Source organism: Brienomyrus brachyistius, chromosome 7 (genome assembly GCF_023856365.1).
Source record: "Brienomyrus brachyistius isolate T26 chromosome 7, BBRACH_0.4, whole genome shotgun sequence".
Classification (NCBI taxonomy): Eukaryota; Metazoa; Chordata; class Actinopteri; order Osteoglossiformes; family Mormyridae; genus Brienomyrus; species Brienomyrus brachyistius.
In genome coordinates this window covers 4,143,867-4,165,052 of record NC_064539.1, presented here as the reverse complement: position 1 = coordinate 4,165,052, position 21,186 = coordinate 4,143,867, and the positions used below count along the sequence as shown (strand labels likewise).

The 21,186-nt window shown below is 42.0% G+C and overlaps 1 protein-coding gene and 1 long non-coding RNA gene across 2 annotated transcripts in view; both read left to right on the top strand.

The window, feature by feature from the left end:
- Positions 1-55: 55 nt before the first annotated feature.
- Positions 56-2,941, top strand: LOC125746489 (uncharacterized). The gene is made up of 4 exons (XR_007398990.1): positions 56-214; positions 597-692; positions 1,190-1,284; positions 2,305-2,941. It is a non-coding gene; the product is annotated as an uncharacterized LOC125746489 (long non-coding RNA).
- Positions 2,942-7,963: 5,022 nt separating this feature from the next.
- megf10 (multiple EGF-like-domains 10) overlaps positions 7,964-21,186 on the top strand; it is a 60,878-nt gene continuing 47,655 nt past the window's right edge. The window contains exon 1 of the mRNA XM_049019704.1: positions 7,964-8,256. The gene's annotated coding sequence lies outside the window, so the exon portion shown is untranslated. The remainder of the gene's footprint in view (positions 8,257-21,186) is intronic.

Here is a 21,186-nt window from a genome sequence, read left to right as displayed (position 1 = left end):
GGGAAGCTTATAGTAGGAATTTTGAGTTCTATTGCAAAAGAAAGAAGAAAACATGCTTTACAGCCGCAGATATGTGTAACTCAGATGGGAATTATCTTACTGTTCCACCCCGCTGCGGAGATCTCGACGGCGAGACATAACCACCGCTTCCTCCGCCTCTGTCCCCTGTGTCTGCGCATGTGCCACCGTGTGAAACATCTACAGACCGAGGAGGGTAGGTTTGGAAATAAAGATCCCAATAAAATAAGAACGTTATAAATAAACATTGTAAAGATGTCTTGTAAACTGACTGTCGCTTTCCAATTTCTGTCAGCGGGCGGTTATGTCTATAATAAACCACACATAAAACATTAAAGGCACATAGTATATGCAATTGAGGATGCCAGTCATGCCAACTCAATTGGGATAATGTGATCATTATGGAACTTTATAATTTTGCCTATACTGTATTAATTATTGAGCATAGATATTGGGTTTAAATGTGATAGTAATACCTTGTCATTGTTTTCAGAATGATGCAGCGACCTGGCCTTTGTATGGAAATCATTAGGTATTATTTAACTGGAGAAATAACCACTATGTTTCCTTTCCAGCAGATCTGGGGGTTGACGAGCTGTTGCTCAGTCGAATGGAAGAAAAACCTATGGTAGAGAAGAATTTCCAAAGATAGCAAACGCGGAGAAGTCAGTGAGGTTTATAACGCTTTACTGTTATACACCAATTTACGACACAGACAAAATTCACAGCGGTGCATGCACGTTTTATACTTAAAATGTAGATGAACTGCTACTTAAGCATTGTTCTGCATGAGATATTTGTTGTAGACTTCACTGATTATGAGCAACAGTGAAAGGATACACCTTATAAGCGCAACATATGCAACAACAGCAATGTTGAATCACTAAAAAGTATTTATTGAATCAAAAGCTCAGGAGTCCGTATCACCGCTCCTGGAAACACTTTTCTTACCTATAAAACGTTTTTCCCCCAACTTTTCCCAAACGCCTTTACGATAATGAATCAAAACCGATTCATGTGAGTTTTAGTTGTATTATGCTTGTATGCCACCTCCAGGATTTTAGTTGTTACTACATGGTCAATTATTTATTTAGGAAGGATAGTTATTTTCGTTTATTTTTCTTTGTTTAATGACAGTTTACTTTATGTATTACTGACTTCATATACGAAGCAACATCGACAGATAGGTCTCTGGAACCAGGACACGTTTTAACCAGCTGTTTCACCAGATATGGAAGACAGGGTGTTGATCATCGGAAGCAACAGGTGAGATTCACAACCGATCATTCAGAAGTAGCGATATATATTGTTAATGCAATATGTACGCTGTAAAATTTAGATTGTGCTCCATCATCTTGAAATGTCGTCCACTTGGTTCGCGAGTGCCTCAAAGAAAGACATTCAGCAAGAAAGTGTTGAATCCGGGGAACGGAGCGCCACCTTGTGCCCGTCAGTCAGATTACGACGACGAGTTTTCAGTTTGTCCGGCTTAGAGGCGTATCACGTATCACTCGGTCATGACCTCGGTCCGTGGTCCCTCGGTTCACTGTAGTGTACAACATAATATTATGGATGCATGCTGTGCACGTAAACGGAACAAGTCCCCTAGTGCGTAATCAAGCATGTATTAGAAGTTATAAACGTGAAATAATCCTTTGAGACCTTGCCGCAGCCGGATGTACATTAAACTTTCTCCACAAAAAAAAGAAGTGAAACCTGCTCAGCTGGTGCCAAAATAAAAGTAACCTCTCATGGTTTTATGGGATTACAGAAAGGCCCAGAACTGGCTTAAAATAGTGCTCTGTTGGTTAGTGTACTAATTTCACATCTCTGTGGTGCGTTGAGGCTTAGCACATAATCCCCTGAAGTCACTGGCAGGACTGAAGGTTAGACTAAGCAGAGGTCAGTTTTAGCAAAGACTGTATGACACACAGGAACTCATAGAGTCGCTCATAAGTCATTTATTATCTGTAAAGGATGTTGGCGTCACCAATAACACTGCATTGTTGTCACTAACCCTAAAGTGGATTAGTTTATATGGTACATCTGTATGATAGTACAGATTAGTCGAGAGATGTGTTGAATATGCAGTGTTCATAGGAGGTGGGACCAAAACATCTGATTGGTTAGTCCCTAGTTGCTTGGACCCACCTCCTCTGCAATCTGACTGGCTCTCTCTCGGAACCAATCATTTTTCCTTTGGCCCTTCGGGACATTTTTGTGAGCATATGCAGTGCATATATCCAGAAATGTAAACATCCATTCATCTTCCACTTCCTTATACAGGTCAAGGTTGCACAAGGAAACGGAAGGGATGCCAGTCCATTGAGGGACGCACACGCAGTGGCACTCTATGGGCAAATCAGGGACATCATTTAATCTAACAGGACTTCTTTTTAACAGTATTATCCAGAAGCTTCCATGCTGTCTAAATACGAAGATGCATTTGATCAGGAAAAAATACTTTGAATGTACTATGTGGTAGAATGAACTTCCCCTAGATGTCATTGGGTGTCTTCAAATGATGTCTAAAGACCTACCTCTTTCAGAAGTACTTGGATTAGCTTTCCAGTATTATATTCTTATTTAAAAAAACCTGTATTACTTTCTAGCAGAGTTTTTAGACTGATGGTATCCTTAGCCCTAGTTCTATTGAACCAGGATCAAAATGTATTCACTGATGTGACTTCTAAGAACTGCCAGATGCTGTAAATGTAAAATATTTAAATGTTTAAATGTGTAAATTAATGTGTAATATGCAAATGAATGCAGATATTTGGCCAATCAAAGCTAAATTGGGTGAGACTTCATGGAAACATGACTGTAGCACATAACCCAGTGAAGCTCTTCTTTTAGGAAGAGGACCTTGAAGTGCTTCTGCAGGGTCTCCAGGGCTGGTCAGGTGAAATCTTCCCCCACCTTGATTTTGAGGATCTGCTTCAGAATCCAGGTATTGCTTTTTCCTGTTCTTTCTTAGCCATGATGTAATGTAGTACTTCATGTGGTTACTGGTGGTGGCTAATGATCTGCGTTTGTTATCAAGAAAACTTACCATCTAAGTTCCCTAGCTTCTCTGCTTACACCTTTGATCTAGATAGACACTCTGTTCGGTCTCTGTTTAATGCCTAGTAACCTATTCTGGAAATATTATAGACCTTCAAGCGTTTATCGAATGAACGCGTATGCTACATAAGAATCACAATAGAGCCTTAATATTATTGTTAGTCATTGGTTTAATGGTTAAAAGGGGACACTCTGCTTTCTGCAGTGAAAGTTATTTGTTCTGGTCCAAAATTTCAGGTCACAATTTTGTTATAACACTTATGGGATCCCTTATCATGCTACGTCTGTGAGGATTGTTTAAAGATTTTACAGTTACATAATTAGAAATTAGGGTTTATAAGTGCATATACATTCTTGTGTATAATTTCAAAATTACTGAAAATATAAAATGCAAGCTCAACAAGTACAGCCAGGCTGGAAATCAAACCTGCAGCCTTGGAGATGTGACACCACAATGTTCCCAATGGGCCACCAAGTCACTCTGCTGCAACTTTGCATTGACAGCAGATCTTTCAGAATATTAGAGAATAGATGAGTAGCAATGTGTTTTTGTACTTCTATTGGTTTGGAATTTGAATGACTTAAGTGCATTTTTTCTTTCATTTTGTCTTATTGGTTATTGTTTCTTGACTTTGAAGGCGGGGTCCAATCACATGCAGGCAGGATGTGCTAAATGCCCAGATGTAGGTGGGTGGAGCCTCTTCCACTGGGTGGAGCCACAAAAGTGCCAGGCAAATCCTCACCACCAGGGGCAGTGCTCTGCTACTTGGTTTGTCAAAACACATCAGGCCTGCGAATGACTTGTGACTGAGGTTTATTTATCCAAATTAATACATTTAAAATGAAGATTTGAACTGTTTTGAAGACTTAAAAGCAGATTATATTGCACTTCTGTATCAAAAGGTTAGCATTACATGTAGCAAAAGAATTCAGAATTTTTGCCTGGGATCAATAAAGTTAATCTTAAAAAAATGACATTAATGTAGCTTTCAACCTAATTTTGTTATTCTTTTTTATAATAATGCATTGTATAAGAAAGAAAAAAAATTAACTGTTGTGTATAATATGGTTGCACTGTTTAATGTTATTATCCTGTTGGTTTGTTTCATTTTTATACTAAAGCAATGAGCAGTAATCTTCATGAGAAGTATTAGATTTTTATAATTTTTTATAGTGTAATAAATCACAGTGGCATGAGGCCATTAAAATATGAGTAAGAAAAAAATAAGCTTAAAACATAAGAAACAAAACAAATTCAAATTGAGAGGTAACATCAAATTTACAGTTTTTATATTTTAATATACAATCTCACTAAATACATTCATTCATTTCACAGTTACTGTTAGTTATAAGTTTTAACTGAAGAAATGGAAGAGAACAGCTTATCATGCACATGGGGGCGGTTTTTCCTTTCCTAACACATAGTGGTGCTGAGTCTGCATTCAGGTCTGATGCCGGCAGAGAAGAGCCACCTCATTTAGGCTGTGAGTTGTCTTCTTTCCTTTGATTTTACCCTTCAACTTGGACAGCACTTACCACAGGATCTCCACCACAACTGCGGCTGCTGTGATCATTTTCTCTCTTTCATACCAGTTGTCTGCTTATGGATGACAAGTTCCCTTCAACAAGACAACCCTGGCCTGGAAATGCAGGCACAGCACGCTGGCTGCCTGTGAGCTACGGCTGAGTCATTTAACTCATCTTCCGACAAGTCAGGACATCCTCTCTGATTTAGAAAGAGAAAACTCATTACAAATGTATTACTAAAATTACAGTTACATAAACATTTAATATATACTGAACAAAAATATAAACGCAACACTCTTGTTTCTGCTCCCATTTTTCATGAGATGGACTTAAAGACCTACAATTCATTCCAGATACACAATATTACCATTTCTCTCAAACATTTCTCACAAATCAGTCTAAATGTGTGATAGTGAGCACTTCTGCTTTGCTGAGATAATCCATCCCACCTCACAGGTGTGCCACATCAAGATGCTGATCTGACATCATGGGTAGTGCACAGGTGTACCTTATACTGCCCACAATAAAAGGCCACCCTGGAATGTGCAGTTTTTTGCTTTATTGGGGGTCTGGGGACTCAGAACCGGTCAGTATCTGGTGTGACCACCATTTGCCTCATGCAATGCAACACATCTTCTTCGCATAGAGTTTATCAGATTGTCAATTGTGGCCTGTGGAATGTTGGTCCACTCCTCTTCAATGGCTGTGCGAAGTTGTTGGATATTAGTGGGAACTGGTACACGCTGTCGTATACGCCGGTCAAGCACATCCCAAACATGCTCAACGGGTGACATGTCCGGTGAGTATGCTGGCCATGCAAGAACTGGGACATTTTCAGCTTCCAAGAACTGTGTACAGATCCTTGCAACATGGGGCCGTGCATTATCTGTCTGAGTGGCTGGTCTCAGACGATCTTGGAGGTGAACCTGCTGGATGTGGAGGTCCTGGGCTGGTGTGGTTACACGTGGTCTGCGGTTGTGAGGCCGGTTGGATGTACTGCCATATTCTCTGAAACGCCTTTGGAGACGGCTTATGGTTGAGAAATGAACATTCAATGCACGAGCAACAGATCTGGTTGACATTCCTGCTGTCAGCATGCCAATTGCACGCTCCCTCAATGCTTGTGGCATCTGTGGCATTTTGCTGTGAGACAAAACTGCACATTCCAGGGTAGCCTTTTATTGTGGGCAGTATAAGGTACACCTGTGCACTACCCATGATGTCAGATCAGCATCTTGATGTGGCACACCTGTGAGGTGGGATGGATTATCTCAGCAAAGCAGAAGTGCTCACTATCACACATTTAGACTGATTTGTGAGAAATGTTTGAGAGAAATGGTAATATTGTGTATCTGGAATGAATTGTAGATCTTTAAGTCCATCTCATGAAAAATGGGAGCAAAAACAAAAGTGTTGCGTTTATATTTTTGTTCAGTGTAGTTTCAAGTAAGTATTGTCATAATAGAATGTTTGTTGATTTATTTATCTATTTATTTATTTGTAAAGACAGTCTTAAGTAACAAACAATACATTTCCAAATGGTTTAAACAGTCAAGGTCATTGATGTAGTAAGTATGTAATCCCTGATATTTAGTAACTAGGTGGAGCTTCTAGTCAGTAACTTCAACCAAAACTGATTCAGATCATATGTGTTTTTCGGATGTCTTGCTTGAATAGCCTTTCTGATCACACCACAGCATTCACTGAGGTCAGAATTCTGGCTCTGATCACTGGAATCAGAATTTCTTCTGTCTGAGCTACTTTGTTGTTGACTTACGCCTGTGTTTCGGATCACTGTCATGCTGTATGACACCAGCTTCTTTTGTGTTTTAGTTGTCCCTCCATTCTACAGTAGAAATTTCTGATACATCTTGGAATCCATTGGGCCCTGAATGGTTGCAAGTCATCCAGGCCCTGAGGCAGTGAAGGAGCCCCCCCACAACATTATACACCCTCCACCATGCCCCACAGCTGGGATGAGGTTTTGGTGTTGGTATGCAGTGTTTTACCCTCCTCAAACAAATTAAATTGTTCTACAGTGGGCCTTTGCACAGAATTCCATTCATAAGGAGAATAGCAACTATGCTTTCATTCTTCCATTTGTGAATCTGCCAGACTGTGGACTAAAGTTCTTGTCATTATTCACATATTTTTTTTGGGAAGAACAGCTAACTAAAATTGTGCTTGTTTCATCCATCCATCCATCCATCCATCCATCCATCCATTTCCTGTAACCGCTTATCCTATTCAGGGTTGTGGGGGGGTCGGAGCCTTTGTTTGTTTTATTATTATTTTCATTTTTAATAAGGCAGGGCTGGCCAAACTGAATGGAATTGAAAGGAACAACTGACTTCTGTTCTGTAGGTCATTACTTTTTCCATCAATGACCTTGATTGTTTAACGAAGATATGTAATACTTGTGGTTTGTTGAATAAGACTGTGATGAGGTCAGTTCATATTTTAGGAGTCCTTTATATAGACATCCAGATAATTTGATCACAAATGCAATTTGTAACTGTAATGTTTTTGTAGTACATTTAATACATCATTTTAATTTTGATAAGTTGCTTTTCATGTGTTTTTCTGCACTTTTGTATTGTTAAAAAGTAAGTTAATTTGTTTCATGCAATTTTCCTTCACTCCCGCTAGATCAGGGGTGTCAAACTCCAGTACTGGGGGGCCAGAGCCCTGCACATTTTTGGGTTTCCCCTCATTTAACACACCTGATTCACTTCCTTGTGCTAATTACCACACAGCTCTTGAGCTGAATCATTTGTGGTGGAACAGGGCAAGAACTAAGCTACACAGTCCGACCCCCCAGGACTGGAGTTTGACACCCCTGCACTAGATAATTTTTAACGCTAATGGCTGTGAAAAGGCGGCGCGTTTGAAAACTCTCTGGGATCCTAAGGAAATTTGAAAACTAGATGGCGCTAAAATCCACAAATTACTTACGCATGAAACTTTTTGTCCTCGAATTTCTGAAAGAGATGTTTTTCCTAACTGGATTTAAGCGCATTCACACTCAACGTCACTGAATTATTTGTTAAATCGATTCGTATAATCAAAAGTAGCATATTTTATATTCGTAATATAATTTTTAGAACAATGATAGCTTTATTCTATTTTATGTTTGTTTAGTTGTAAGACCGGTTAAGATTTATTATCCACAATTCGCTATTATCAAAATCAAAATGTATCAAAACAAATGAATCATTTACTATGATAAACATGTTTCTAATACATTTTAAAAATCGATGTTTATTTGTGTTGCTTTTTCCCCCAGTTAACGTGATTCCCGCTTTGATTGGCTGAGAACTCGATGAGGTCACAGCGAGAGTCGCTCGTGGGTTCTTGTGTTGGGGCAAATTGCTCTTCACCATCCTTCACTTGTTGGGATGTGTGAGACGCAAAACTCAACGCAACTTGACTAAGTGGCATCAACATATCTTAGACTCGAACGTGTTTTCCTCTTTTGTTGGCGGATGCGTGTCAATTTCGCATTAGTAAGAATATCACAGGTGTGAGATCCCACGGGAAAACTTTTCCCCCCCCATGATCATTTGTGGATGAACTTCAAATTGCTAAAAGTACCGTAGTCAGTGGATCCATGAGCCTGAAGAGGATTCAGACCCTTGCATGAACTAGGTAAGTCTTCATAATTATTTTCTCTGTACGTTTGGTATTTGCTTTTTTTGATCAAACCGATGCAATGCGATGAAAGCAAATAAGCAACAATTAACATGCAAATTCCTGTAACTTTTGCCGAACTGTATAATTAAGTTAACTGTTTTTGCCTTTTTTGTTCGACGACAAAAGCAACAATTGCAAACGAAAAAAAGAGACAATAAAAACAATTAGAAACAAAAGAGGTATTTAACGGTAAAAATTATTATTAGAAAAACGTTCTAAACGTTGTTACATGCACGATAAAAAGCGTCAGACGTACCGTTGTTTAACAAAATCTATTTTGAAATATTTTTACGTAATTTAATATTGTGTTATGTTTAAAAATATCGTTTCCCACTTGCCGTAAATTTTACAGTGTATCATAAAAAGCATGTGTTACCATTACAGTATCCTGTGTTATGATATTTGACTGGATTCATGCCTGATATGAGACACTCTTTCTCCAACTTTTACCAACTGAGCTGAAATTCACTCCAATGAAAATGTAGCTGCATTAGTTAAGGTGTAAACGGAAACTTTAGTACCATGTTGTCTTCAAAGAGCAGCAGTGATTCGTCGTGAAATGCATATCTCGAACTCTATACATTGATATGATATGTGGTGTTAATGGTCTGTCACTTGCTTCTTCCGAATTTCTCCCATGTCTAAACACCAAGGGAAAAAAATCTCAGTGAAAGAGCTAAACAAAACTATTCATCCTCCAGTCCGTCACACTGATGCCCCCCACAGGCTGTAGCGAGACAAAATAGTAAAAAAATCTATAGTAAACACTGTTCACTAAACCGCAAAGACTATAAGAAAAACCTATTTAAAAATGACCCAAAATACAGAGGGTGAATGGCCGCTTACTTGAAAGGCATGGCTGTTTGATGAAAGTCGTCTTGCTGAGGGTACTAAAATGTTTTAACTGAATAAAACCGAGAGTGTTAGAAAAGAGGCGGACTTGACGTATATGTGAGATTTGAAAGGAGGGAGCACATGGAGGTTTGAGAACGAGCGTGACGGCTCGGGCAGCGGATGGAACGGTCTCTCCGAGGTCGTCTCCTTGCCAGTGTCCTCAGGCAGCGACGGGACAGAGAAAGGCAGCCTTTTTTGGAGTGGGGGCTGCCTCTGCTCTCATTGTCTCTCTACCGCCGTCATGTGACACTTGAAGGCTTAAGGGCTGGAGCTCTGAACACTGACTAAAAAAAAAGTTGTTTCACCCTAGTCTGCTGTCTGAGTGGACAGGAACTTGGGTCACTTGACGAAGGAATCGGGTGAACTGATGCTCAAGACCATATTTTGCTCGTGTTTCTCTTACATCTTTTTACTTCTTTAGCTGTTTGCACATTAGTATACTGTTGATGGGACACAAGTTGGATCTCCCTGTTTTTTGGGCATTACACCTACTTCTTAGGCAAGTTTTCACTGATGGGGGGGGGGAGCTCTGCCTCCAGCAGGTTCCATCTGTGGTATGGAAAGCGTTAACCCTCAAACTGGGGCCCTTGGATTTTCCGATGGAACATGCTGGAAAGCAGGCCATTCAGTGGAGGTGTCAGTCGCGGTGGCATTTTCGGAACTGGGAGACTGTGGCTGTGTTATTGTGAGATACCCCTGATTGTTTCTGGGAGTGGCGAGCAGCCCCAGATGGTAGCAGTAAAACATTATTTCTCATTATAATTAAAGGGTTTGCGATGGACACGGCTTGCACAGAACCGACGGATAAAAATAAGCGAGACTGTTGCAGATGTTTCAGCATTTCCTTGTGGTCCTTGTTCTGAAAAACCATGCGCTTTGGTGCTGTTCCCTCATTGCCTACTGAGCATGTGCGAGAACTTCAGAGTAGATTTGTGCATTAGTAAGGATATCACAGTACATTTGAGTAGATTTAGAATGGAATTGCTTTAGTCAAAAGCAGTGTATCTATTAAAGGCACAGAGATCTCTCCCCAGTGTGCGCCCTGCCCAGAGGGACTGTCTTGTATCTCTTCCCAGGTGCAGCTGTAAGTGAAGATATAGGAGCACTCACTAAAGATAATGTGCTCTCTGGCTCCCCTAGGGGCTGATCCAGAGCCACGCTCTGATTGATTTTGCTGGGCAGAAGATGAAGGCAAGGTGTTCTATGAGAGGGTTTTTGGATGGTGTTGAGACCCTAGAAGGTTTGAGTTGGCCTGGTCTGCCATGTCTGGTACCATGGGGGGCCAAGCACATTCGTGCTGCCACCACCGCCCCCACAACGGCTTCCCCCGTTGGCTGGATATTTGCAGATGTTGTCCAAAGAGCCAGTTGGGGATTTCAGATGTAGTGGAGATGGTATAACTAACAGAGGAGTGGATTTCCTCAAATCTTCTTCTGGTGGTCACTGGCATACCTTGTGACCCTGTTAAGGAGATAAAAACATAAGAACATAAGAAATTTACAAACGAGCGGAGGCCATTTAGCCCATCAAGCTCGTTTAGGGAGAACTTAACTAATAGCTCAGGGTTGTTAAAATCTTATCTAGCTCTGATTTAAAGGAACCCAGGGTTTTAGCTTGCGCTACACTAGCAGGAAGACTATTCCATACTCTAACTACACGCTGTGTAAAGAAGTGCTTCCTCAGATTCATTTTAAAATGTTCTCCCGCTAATTTCCACATATGGCCACGAGTTCTAGTATTTAAACTACTATGGAAATAGCCATTTGGCTGAACAGCATCCTGACCTGTTAGAATCTTATATACCTGGATCATGCCCTCACTTAGTCTCCTTTGCTCGAGGCTAAACAGATTCCACTCAGCTAACCTCTCCTCATACGACATTCCCCTAAGACCAGGAATCATTCTCGTAGCCCTACGTTGCACCTTTTCCAAGGCAGCAATGTCCTCCTTAAGGTATGGTGACCAAACCTGTACACAATATTCTAGGTGGGGTCTTACCAAGGAATTATATAATCGTAGCATCACTTCCCTTGTCTTAAACTCCACACACCTAGAGATGTAACCCTACATTCTATTGGCCATTTTTATTGCTTCCCCACACTGGCAAGAGTGGGACATGGAAGCATCAACATACACACCGAGGTCTTTCTCATAATCAGCTACCTTTATTTCAGTGGAACCCATAAAATATTTGTACTTTATATTTCTGCTCCCTGCATGGATTACCTTACATTTATCTATGATAAATTTCATCTCCCAGGTATCAGTCCAGTTAATGATTAAATCCAGATCCCGTTGTAGCCTCTCCGCTGCTAGATCAGTATCTGCTGCACCACCCACCTTGGTGTCGTCTGCAAATTTAACCAATTTACTGCATGTATGCCAGCCACTCCCTTCCAACACTGCAACAAACGCCATTCAGTAAGTTATCACTGCCAGTAAGTCAGCAGCCTGTTTGCCTGGGATTTCAAGGAAATGGACTGACTCACTGCTAATATGCCATCGTATTGCTCAAATGACGCCGATTCTGTTAATTACACTGGGCCAATACAATATATAATAGCATCTGTGTCAGATACTTTATTAACAAACCTGCAGTCTTCTTCCTAGTTTTATCTTTCGGAGAAGCAGGGAAAAGTTTTTCTTTCATTTAAATTGAGTGTTGGGATGGTAACATGCAGCACAACACAAGTGATGTCATTGTAAATCCTTAATTCTTCTCTTTAAGGAACAGGATTTAACAGCGTGGTATGTATAGTATGAGAGATATGAGCAAAATCACAATGTCCTCTATAGGGCAAAAATAAATTGCTGGATCTCAGGAAGTTATTGGGGCTCTTGATTTATTCATATATTTCATTAGAATCAATACCTTTTTCTGCTTCATCCACAAAATGTTACTAGTATAGAAATATTACGAATACACAAAAAACATGCGGCTTCTGGTTTACTGTTACAGGGGATTCTGAAACCTGCATGGTGTGACCAGACTGCTCACACACCCACTGCCTTTGCTCTGATTTGCCTTAAGAGCTTCTCCATGAGAGTGTAACGCTAGACGAGGGAATCCTTACTTTGTTTCCCACATCAAAAGGAAGTTATAAAATATTAGGCCTGAATCACCAATCAAGCCAAGCACTAGGCCGTCTCTCTCTCTTTATACCTCTGCCAGAGATTGCTGGGGAAAAAATGGTCCCCTGTAGGACGATCTGCCTCTGTCACCACATCCAACAGTGAACAAAAAAAAACTAAACAAAAAACAACAACAAAGTGTGACACTAATGTTCAGTAGCAATAATCCCATGACTCATTTCGTAACATCAACATTTGCAGCCCAGATATAAAGTTACCTAATTAAATATCATGTGTCTTAACTTTTTTGTTTTTTTCCGTCATGTGTGTTAACTAAACCTGGTCAGTGGCTGAAGAGATTCCAGTTACAGTAGATGGTCCGGTGCTCCACCCTGTTACATATTGTTCTATGAGGGTGCTCTGCCCGAGAAGGCCGCACCCTGGGGGACTGGCGTGCTAACATGTAACCGGGGAAACACCCTGGAGTCACGCTAGATTATACGGGCCAGACGCGTGCCAGCATAGTGTGGCAGATGTCGGCTCAGACTCATGGAAGGTGCCCACTAAATTGGCAGGGTTCAGCTGGCATCAGAAAAAGGACTGGATGTTTTAATGTCTGGTAGCCTGTCGTTTTGTATGTCATGTTCGTTTGGATGAAGACCACCTGACCCAGTACCATGTATGAGTAGCATGCAGAGAATTGGGAGTCTCCACTCACATCGATGTCACACCCCAAAATAAGAACCATCTTCCTTTCTCACTCAGAAATTCAGTCTCATTCCCGTTACAGTCACACTTCTCATTCCCAAAGATCCTCATAGAAATGAAATGTACTTATGCTCTTCTATTACAACAGTCCATTATAAAACAGGCTTGATTCAAGGCTTTAAATGCTAATAGGTCTTTAAATGGTTGGGGGAGCCTGATAGCTCCCTGGGTTTTTTTTTTGCAGACTCTTTGTTGTGGGTGGATACATTTCTTTGTTCTTTTTTTGAATAGTAACTATGCAAAACCGGGTTGTAATAAATACTCTGTCAGAGAGAAGGAGTCCCATGATATCACACGATATGCCCAGTATATTTATGTATCCTATTATTCTTTTTTTGAAATTGTATTTTTCTCTAGACTGGAAGCAGTAAGTATGTGACAGGCGTGCTGCTGTCTGTGGGAGGCCAGTACGGTGAAACTTCTCTATCGAACATGACAGACGCACAGTGCTTTACATCCACAGAGGCCCCGGGATTAAGGGTACCTTACATTCCAGATTGTTCCTGCCCGGAGGCGTCCTGTGACGCAGGGTGAGCGTGAGCCTGGGATAAGTGGGGGCACCAGGGACCCTATTATGACTCCGTCCCTGTGACGAGATTCGACATAAGGACGCGTGTGAGATGTGGAAGCATGGTGATAAGTGTTTATAACATGGATTCACGTGGAGGTTTTGCAGAGAGGCCACCTGTCTTACTGGCCAGCTGCACACAGAAATCCCCTCCCAGCCCCACTGTCGCCACCTTCAGGTCATAGTGGGCCACTGTATCGCCTTGTCATCAGCACGTAACTTTGACAGCTTGCAGTCTGTAACCTTGGTCCAATTTTTAATACTCATTTGTCATTTAATTCTCATACTTGCTCTCAGTCTATGCAAAACATGCTTCTTACAGCCTAGAAACATAGTTTTTTTCTAACCTTAAGCTCATTGATTAATCACACACTGATTGTGTTCTCAATATTGCATTCAAAAATCGTATCTAATAGGAGTAAATATGACCACAATGCATCAATTCCGATGTCTGTCACGGACATCCAGTTAAATACAGGACAAACAATATCAGTGTTCTGGTTCCTGACCCTGCACTAAAGGGTCAGGCCCCCGCTTACCGAACAGAACTGATCAATGTGTACTAATCCGGAATGTTCACTGAGAGCAGAGAATGCAGACCTTCCTGCACTTCCTCTCATAAATAAAATGAGAGCTGGTGACTGAGCCTTTGGCTACAGGGCTCCTGGTCTGTGGAACAGTCTGCCAACGTATGTATGAGATGCCCCCTTGCTCTCTGTATTTAAGTACAGACTGAAGACCGACTACTTTGGCTTAACTTACTGTAAATAAAGCCACGTGCGCTACTGTACGCGCTGTTGTATGCGCTGCGGTGCACGCTGTTGTACGTGCTGTTGTACGTGCTGTTGTACGTGCTGTTGTACTGTATGCACTGCTGCTCGTTTCTGCTTTTGCTGTTAACCTGTGAGCCTTTTGTTATTGCTGGTTGCCCACAGGGCAGACATTGACTAAGTTTATGCCATGAAGGTAACAGAGCACAGGCAGGGCTACTGGCCAGATTCAGATTCAGATTCAGAATACTTTATTGACCCCTGAGGGAATTATGTGGTTACAGTTACTCCTGGATAGTAAGAAAATAATTAACAAGTTAAAATACTAATATCAATTAATACAAATAATACAAATAATATATATTATATATGCTATATATATGATGTATTATACATATACTGTCCCCCCGCGACCCAGTAGGATAAGCGTTTTGGAAAATGGATTGATGGATGGACATATACTATATAATATATACATTATATATGAGATATCATATAAACAATATACCAACAATATCCTAATATATTACAAACATTACAATACCAAAATTACGAATGGCTCTAATAGTACAAAGAACTCGATATACAAACTATCTATTTGTAGGGGTATGCAGACTGGTCTGCAGAAGGCTGAAGAGAGAGTTGACCTGTAGATGGTGATGATACACAGACAGGGTGAAGACAGATGATGGCCCCATGTGAACCTTCTGGCCTGTTTATGGCTCACATACCTAAGAAGGGTTGGGCAGCCTTTTGGCTTTGGGTCCCCAGAGGTTTCACATAAAACCCTGGAGTTTTGTTACCTCTCCTCCATTGTCTTCTGGCTCTTACACTCTCTGAAAAAAGGGTAAAAATGTATAGCTTTGCTTGTCACAGGGGCTGTACTCTTTTATTTGTACTTTTTAAGATACAGAAATGGACTCTGAGGAACATCCCAAAGGTACAAACAACATTCAATGGTACAGAAATCTTCCTCATACTCTATTACCTACAGCTAGGGTACAATTGACAGACTTGAAGGTACAGCCCCAGTGACAAGCAAAGGTACAAATATTTGTGTATTCGCTGTCCATTTAGATTGCTGTTACCCTAAACTGTAGTACATCAGCAAATGCCAGTACTTTTGGGCTCTGTGTTAAGTGCTTTGGGCCAAACATGTTAGGAAAGGTACTATACAGATATAAATTCAGTCAGTTGAATTGAAAAATGGGGGAACTGGGGGATTCATTTCATCAGATTATGTTCTCCAAGTTGGCATATATCAGCCGGAAGAGTGAGTGGGATTTGTTCCTTTTCTTCCTGTATGCTGTAGAGGTTTTGTTTTAAGAGCAAATTAGCACAGACTTTTTTATTTCGGGTCGCTGTTCTGGTAAGTAAACAGAAGCGAAACTCCCCGGGGAAGGAGGCACGGAGGCAGTCTGGTTCTGGGCAGTGGGGCAGAACCCTGTGACTCCACTTGGGGGGACGGCCACTTCCGCTGGGCACCGGGCCCCGGGCCCCGGCTGAGAAAGCCATGCGAGGAGATTTTCTTGGGGTGCTGATAGGATTGTGGCTCCCCCTCTCTCACCGGCCAGCCATCCGCCATTCAGCCGCCCCCTTTCTGTTTGAATAAACCGGCTCAAAGCACAAGCCCTGCCATTTCGTTAATAACATTTCCAGAGTCTGCCCCTCGACATTCTCTGCTGGGTATGCATGCAAATGAGCAGAGGAAGCGGAGGATTGTTTTGATTGGTCCGAGCAGGAAACTGGCAAACGAGGCGGCCGACCTGCAACTGCAATCACAGCCCCGGCATTAACCTTTTACGGGGGACTTGATCTCGAAAGCAGACAAACCTGGGCCATTGTGACACCAGCTGTACGTGTGTGTGTGTCTCTTTAAGGCAGCAGGTTCTCTCATGGTTATGTAGTTGTTGGTAGTCTCTCCCCCCCCCCCCCCCAAATAATGACCGAACCTGTCTGAACGGAACAGCAGAATAGGTTAAGCCCATTTCCTAAAGCGACCCGAACCGCAAGGTGATGAAAGGAGCCGTGCTCCGGAGGCGGAATCCGGAGGTCTGAATGACGCTGGTCCTGCTGGGCCCCAGTGAGCGAATACAATTTACAGAACCGCAGTGAGGATAGCAGACGGCATTGAGGCTCTCTGCACTTCCCCGCTTCTCATTAGAGATGCAAAGTGTGCGTATTCAGCATGATACTTACAAATCACATTCCCAGAGTGTGGAATTCACCAATCCGGCGGTACCTAACAGGAATATATGTTTTTTTTTCTCGATATAAATAAATTGTGATATCAGGTGGGATTTTTCCTGCACTTACAGCAAAATATACAATTGGGATGGAAATGAAGTTTGCACAACCAAGACATTTACAGCAAGGTGCCAAACCGAATGGCATGTTAGAGAAGTTCTGGTGACTGTGTGGATAATGAAAATCAGTTGTTGTTGAGAACAGCACCAGCAGTTGTCTGTCTGAGCAGGGTAATGGGGTGGGGGGGGGCTGGGGGGGGGGCACACGTGTGTAAGGAAGCAGCACGCTCTGGGGCTGGCGGTACATTTGGAGGGACTTCAGTCAGGGCCAGAGCAGGGGTCCGGTCTGCAAATGGAGTCGACGGCCGAGTGTGGTCTATCAAAGCTCTGCGGTCACCCATAATCCCCCACTGGACCCCCCCCCACCGTGTGTAGGGGCTGTTTCACAGTCACAGCAGCCCCCTTGTCTGCGAAGCACAGCAGGTGTCGGTGACTTTGCCATGCAGCTGTGCTACGGTTAGCCCAGTGAAATGGGAACCCGGGGTCCCGGTGCCCCCATTGACCGCCCGCGCGGCCGCCGGCGACAGCAGCCTGCCTCCCTCCTCTTCCGCCCCGACTCGTGTTTCCCGAGGTCACAGCATTGGGACGGGGATGGCTTTGTGGCAGATCCTTTGAGGGAGGGCACTGTAGACTGGGGCGCCACTAGAAATTTTGGAGCCCATTAAGGCATATCATATTGGGCCTCCAGCCCAGACCAATCCAATTATGTCACTATCGGGCTCTTGGAATCATGCTAATTTTCCACCACTTAACCTTGTCCCTGGCTGTAGATATACGCACACACACACACACACACACACACACACACACACACACACACACACATACACACACACACACACACACACACATACACACACACACACACATGTTTGTATTCATATCTTTGTGGGGACTCTCCATTAATTTCCCTAGGACAAACCCTAATCCCAAAATGACTTCCTTAACCCCTACCCAACCCTAACCTTAACCATAAGTAAGAACACAAAAAACAAGTCTGGCATATTTAGTGTTTTGATTACAGTAACAATTTTTTTTTTAATAAAATTGGTCCCACAATGTCAAAATACCAAATTTTTTATCACATCGTGGGTTTTTGATTTGTTGTCCGCAACACAGAAAAACCATATTTACTTGTAAACGTGATCACGATGCAGATTTACACGTGAAATCAGCCAAAACAATTTTCTTTAGTCGTTATGCTTTGCATCTCCAAGTTTGTCCTGTAGGTGTTGAGAAAGCAGTAGACACCTAGTGATATGTTTGCGAAGTCATCGAGGGGAGAATGTCTGAACTGTTTTGCTAGGATGTATGAGTAATACTCATTGGAAAGATCCCGTGTTTTGTCTTCCAAGCATGGCCGAGAATATTACGGAGATCCCACATGCATGGCGCTCACATCAGTCACAGATCACTGGTTCATAGTCCCACTGCTCAGCGAAAGATCGTCCAACATCTGTCAAGCCATCGCCGCGCTTATTGGTCCTCCTGCAGCTGAGCTGGTGACGTGCAGAATTAACGACGTTTATGGTTCCAGCAGGGACAGAAGAATTTTGGCAGGAAGCACCAACCACAATGATACCTCATAGACCAGGAATCAATACAATCAGAATTTCTGCTGAAAAAACATCCAACATCTACAATGACTTGGCTGTGTACTGATTTCATAGTTGCAGTGTTTTAATTCTAGAGCTTAAGTCTCAGTAATATCTTGGCTCACTGGGTTCCTGCTTGTCAGACCCTTCCATAGCTAAGGTGCAAGATTAGTATAAAATGATGTGATACTTCACTTTACATTTATTTATTTAGAAGATGCTTTTCTCTGAAGCAATGGCAAGGAGCTGTCAAAGAGCCAAGCAGATATAAGTGTAGATAGCTAGATTTTCCAATGAGTGCTCAGTGACAGCTGCATTACATGAACAATAGCTATACAAAACACTGCAGCCATATAAGGAAGTAACGCCAAAAGAATCTAGTCGGATCTAAATCTAAGTGTGAAATACAACAGAGCATGCAGTAGGGCCAAGTGAAATCTTATTGACGGAACAGTCATAGCAAACTGTGAGTTGGTGAGAGTCAGTGTTAGGGTGAGGTTAGCTGAAGTGTTCCTAGAGCAGATGGGTCCTATTTTTCTTGAATAACGCTCTTGAAAATTGGACGTGATAGGGTGGGTTGTTCCACTATGGAGGAACCATGCATGAAATACATCTATGATGAGACTTATTTCAGTCTTTCCCCTAGGTTTACAGCTTTTTGGTGGGGGGCCGGGGGTGGGGGGGGGGGGGTGGGGGCAGATGGACACTGACAGGATTCATGGTGTTTATGTGTTTCTTTTAATGACAGCAGTCAAAAAAACCGCAGAGATATTTTTGTCTGCTTTTTACATGGTTGACGCAACATATTTTTCGACGTGCGCTCTCGGTCCGCTGGTGTGAGTGTGCTCACCTGCGTGTGCGTGCATGTGTCTGCGCACGTGCATCAGGCAGAACTCCGCCATGCGCGATACAGAGAGCAGAGGTAAATGCGTGACCGTGTACAGACAAAAATGGCAAGCTGATGTGTAAATAAGATAAAAAACATACGGCTATTAAGTTTGTTTAATAAAAGGACAATGTATAGATCTGTTCTATAGGAAAGGTGACCTTAAATCACTTCTGTTGTGATCTGGCACTATATAGAACACAAAATTAAATAAAATTAACTTGACCTTCAAGGGGGGGCCGGGAGGTGCCGTTGGGGGGGCGGGGTGCCCCCCTAATACAATGGTAAGGGAAACACTGTACTTTCATGCCGTAGAATGAGAAGACAGCATCCAATTGCTGATCATAACTGGCAAGATGAAATATGGCTCCTGATAAATGACTTGATCCTGGTTGGTGTCATTCCTTAAAGCTCTGAAGCGAAGCACCAAGGTGTGAGGAGAGGTGTAGTATGAGAGCTGCATTCCGATTCCTCTGCAGTGATTTCACAGCACATGGGCAGCCCTGCCAGTGAAGACTTATTTGTTATGATATTTGTCTTTCTCTTTTGATTTGATTTTCTCTTCTGTTTCTCTTAACATACAGTAGACATTTCAGGTTATCTTAAAAAATAGATTGGGTGGGTTTGTATCACAGGGCAACTCAAAATAAGGTAACTGAGTTGTCAGTTCTGATCTCCAGTTAGTCTGAAAGTTTTTTTCTTATTAGTTGCTTATAGAAAAATTTAGACCACAGTTATTTTACTGTGTTTTTAATTTTTTTTTTTAAAAAACAAACATACAAAAATACTTCAGGAGGTGCTATCACGTGAAATCTATGCGTTTTCAGGGTCACAACGCTGCAACATTTAGTGAATAATAGCTTATAACGGGTCTCATTGAAATGGCTTTGCAGTAGAATTTGGAATTTAACGGAATAGTCATGCGACGTCATTGGCGATGTTGATTTATCGGTGTTTGAGAGATTGACGTGCGATGGTGCTGTAAAAATTCTACATCAGTATTAGCAGAGTCCCTCACAGTCGCAGGAGAAACTCACTGACCTTCTTTGTGCTACATACTGGCCACAGGCAGTGATGTTACGCTTTTCTTCTTAGGGTGTGACCTGATATGCTCAGGAGAATTCTTCAACATTACTGAGAAATTAACACATTTTTATTTGATTCAAGCAGAGGTAAAAATAAGCTTTTTGGAAATTGAATGTTAATAATGTCAGGAATCTGCATTTAATATGATCTGAGGTCAGCAGGTTGGTGCACCGTTGTCATGTATCTCCAGGTTTGAGGGTTCCAGCCCTGCCCCCTGTGTGTCGAATCTGCATGTTGTCCCCGTGATGCATGGCTTTCTTCCTGCGATCGCAAGGCATGCAGTTAGGTGAAGTGCTACCTCTAAATTGCTCGGAGTGTTAGACTGCGTGTTCTGCGACGGGTTGGCGCTCTGCCTGGGGTGCTCTCCTGCCTCTTGTCCCATGTAGCTTGGCATCAGCTCCAGACCCCCCGTGACCCTGTATTGGGTAAGTGTCTGGATGATTGATGAGCTGAATTTTTATTGTAGGTCTAGTATTTATCTAGATAAAAGAATAATACAACTATATGAGTTTTAATCAATTTGATTTGGTTTAAAATGTTTAGACTGCCTGGATTTCGGTTGGGTTACAGCAGAAATTTTTGGCTTAGTTAAAACTCCGTGCCTCAGTACACAGCGAGAAAAATGAAACAGTTTGTGGTATGTTTGCATTGGGTCATGTGTCCCAACAAAGCCAAATGTAGCTTTTGTCAAACTACTGATGTCAAAGCATGTCTTTATGAAATTATTTAAAGTAAGCAATGTTCTGCCAGTAAATGTGCCAACGCAGATGTAACAAAGATTGCTGTCAGTACCAGTTCAGAGAACATAAATCATATTAAAAAAATGCTGACTACCTTCCCCCAGCTTTAATAATTATATACAGAGGTAGACATTTCAGGTCCAGGAAGTAAAAATCCAGACCAACATCTACAATGACTTGGCTGTGTACCTGATTTCATA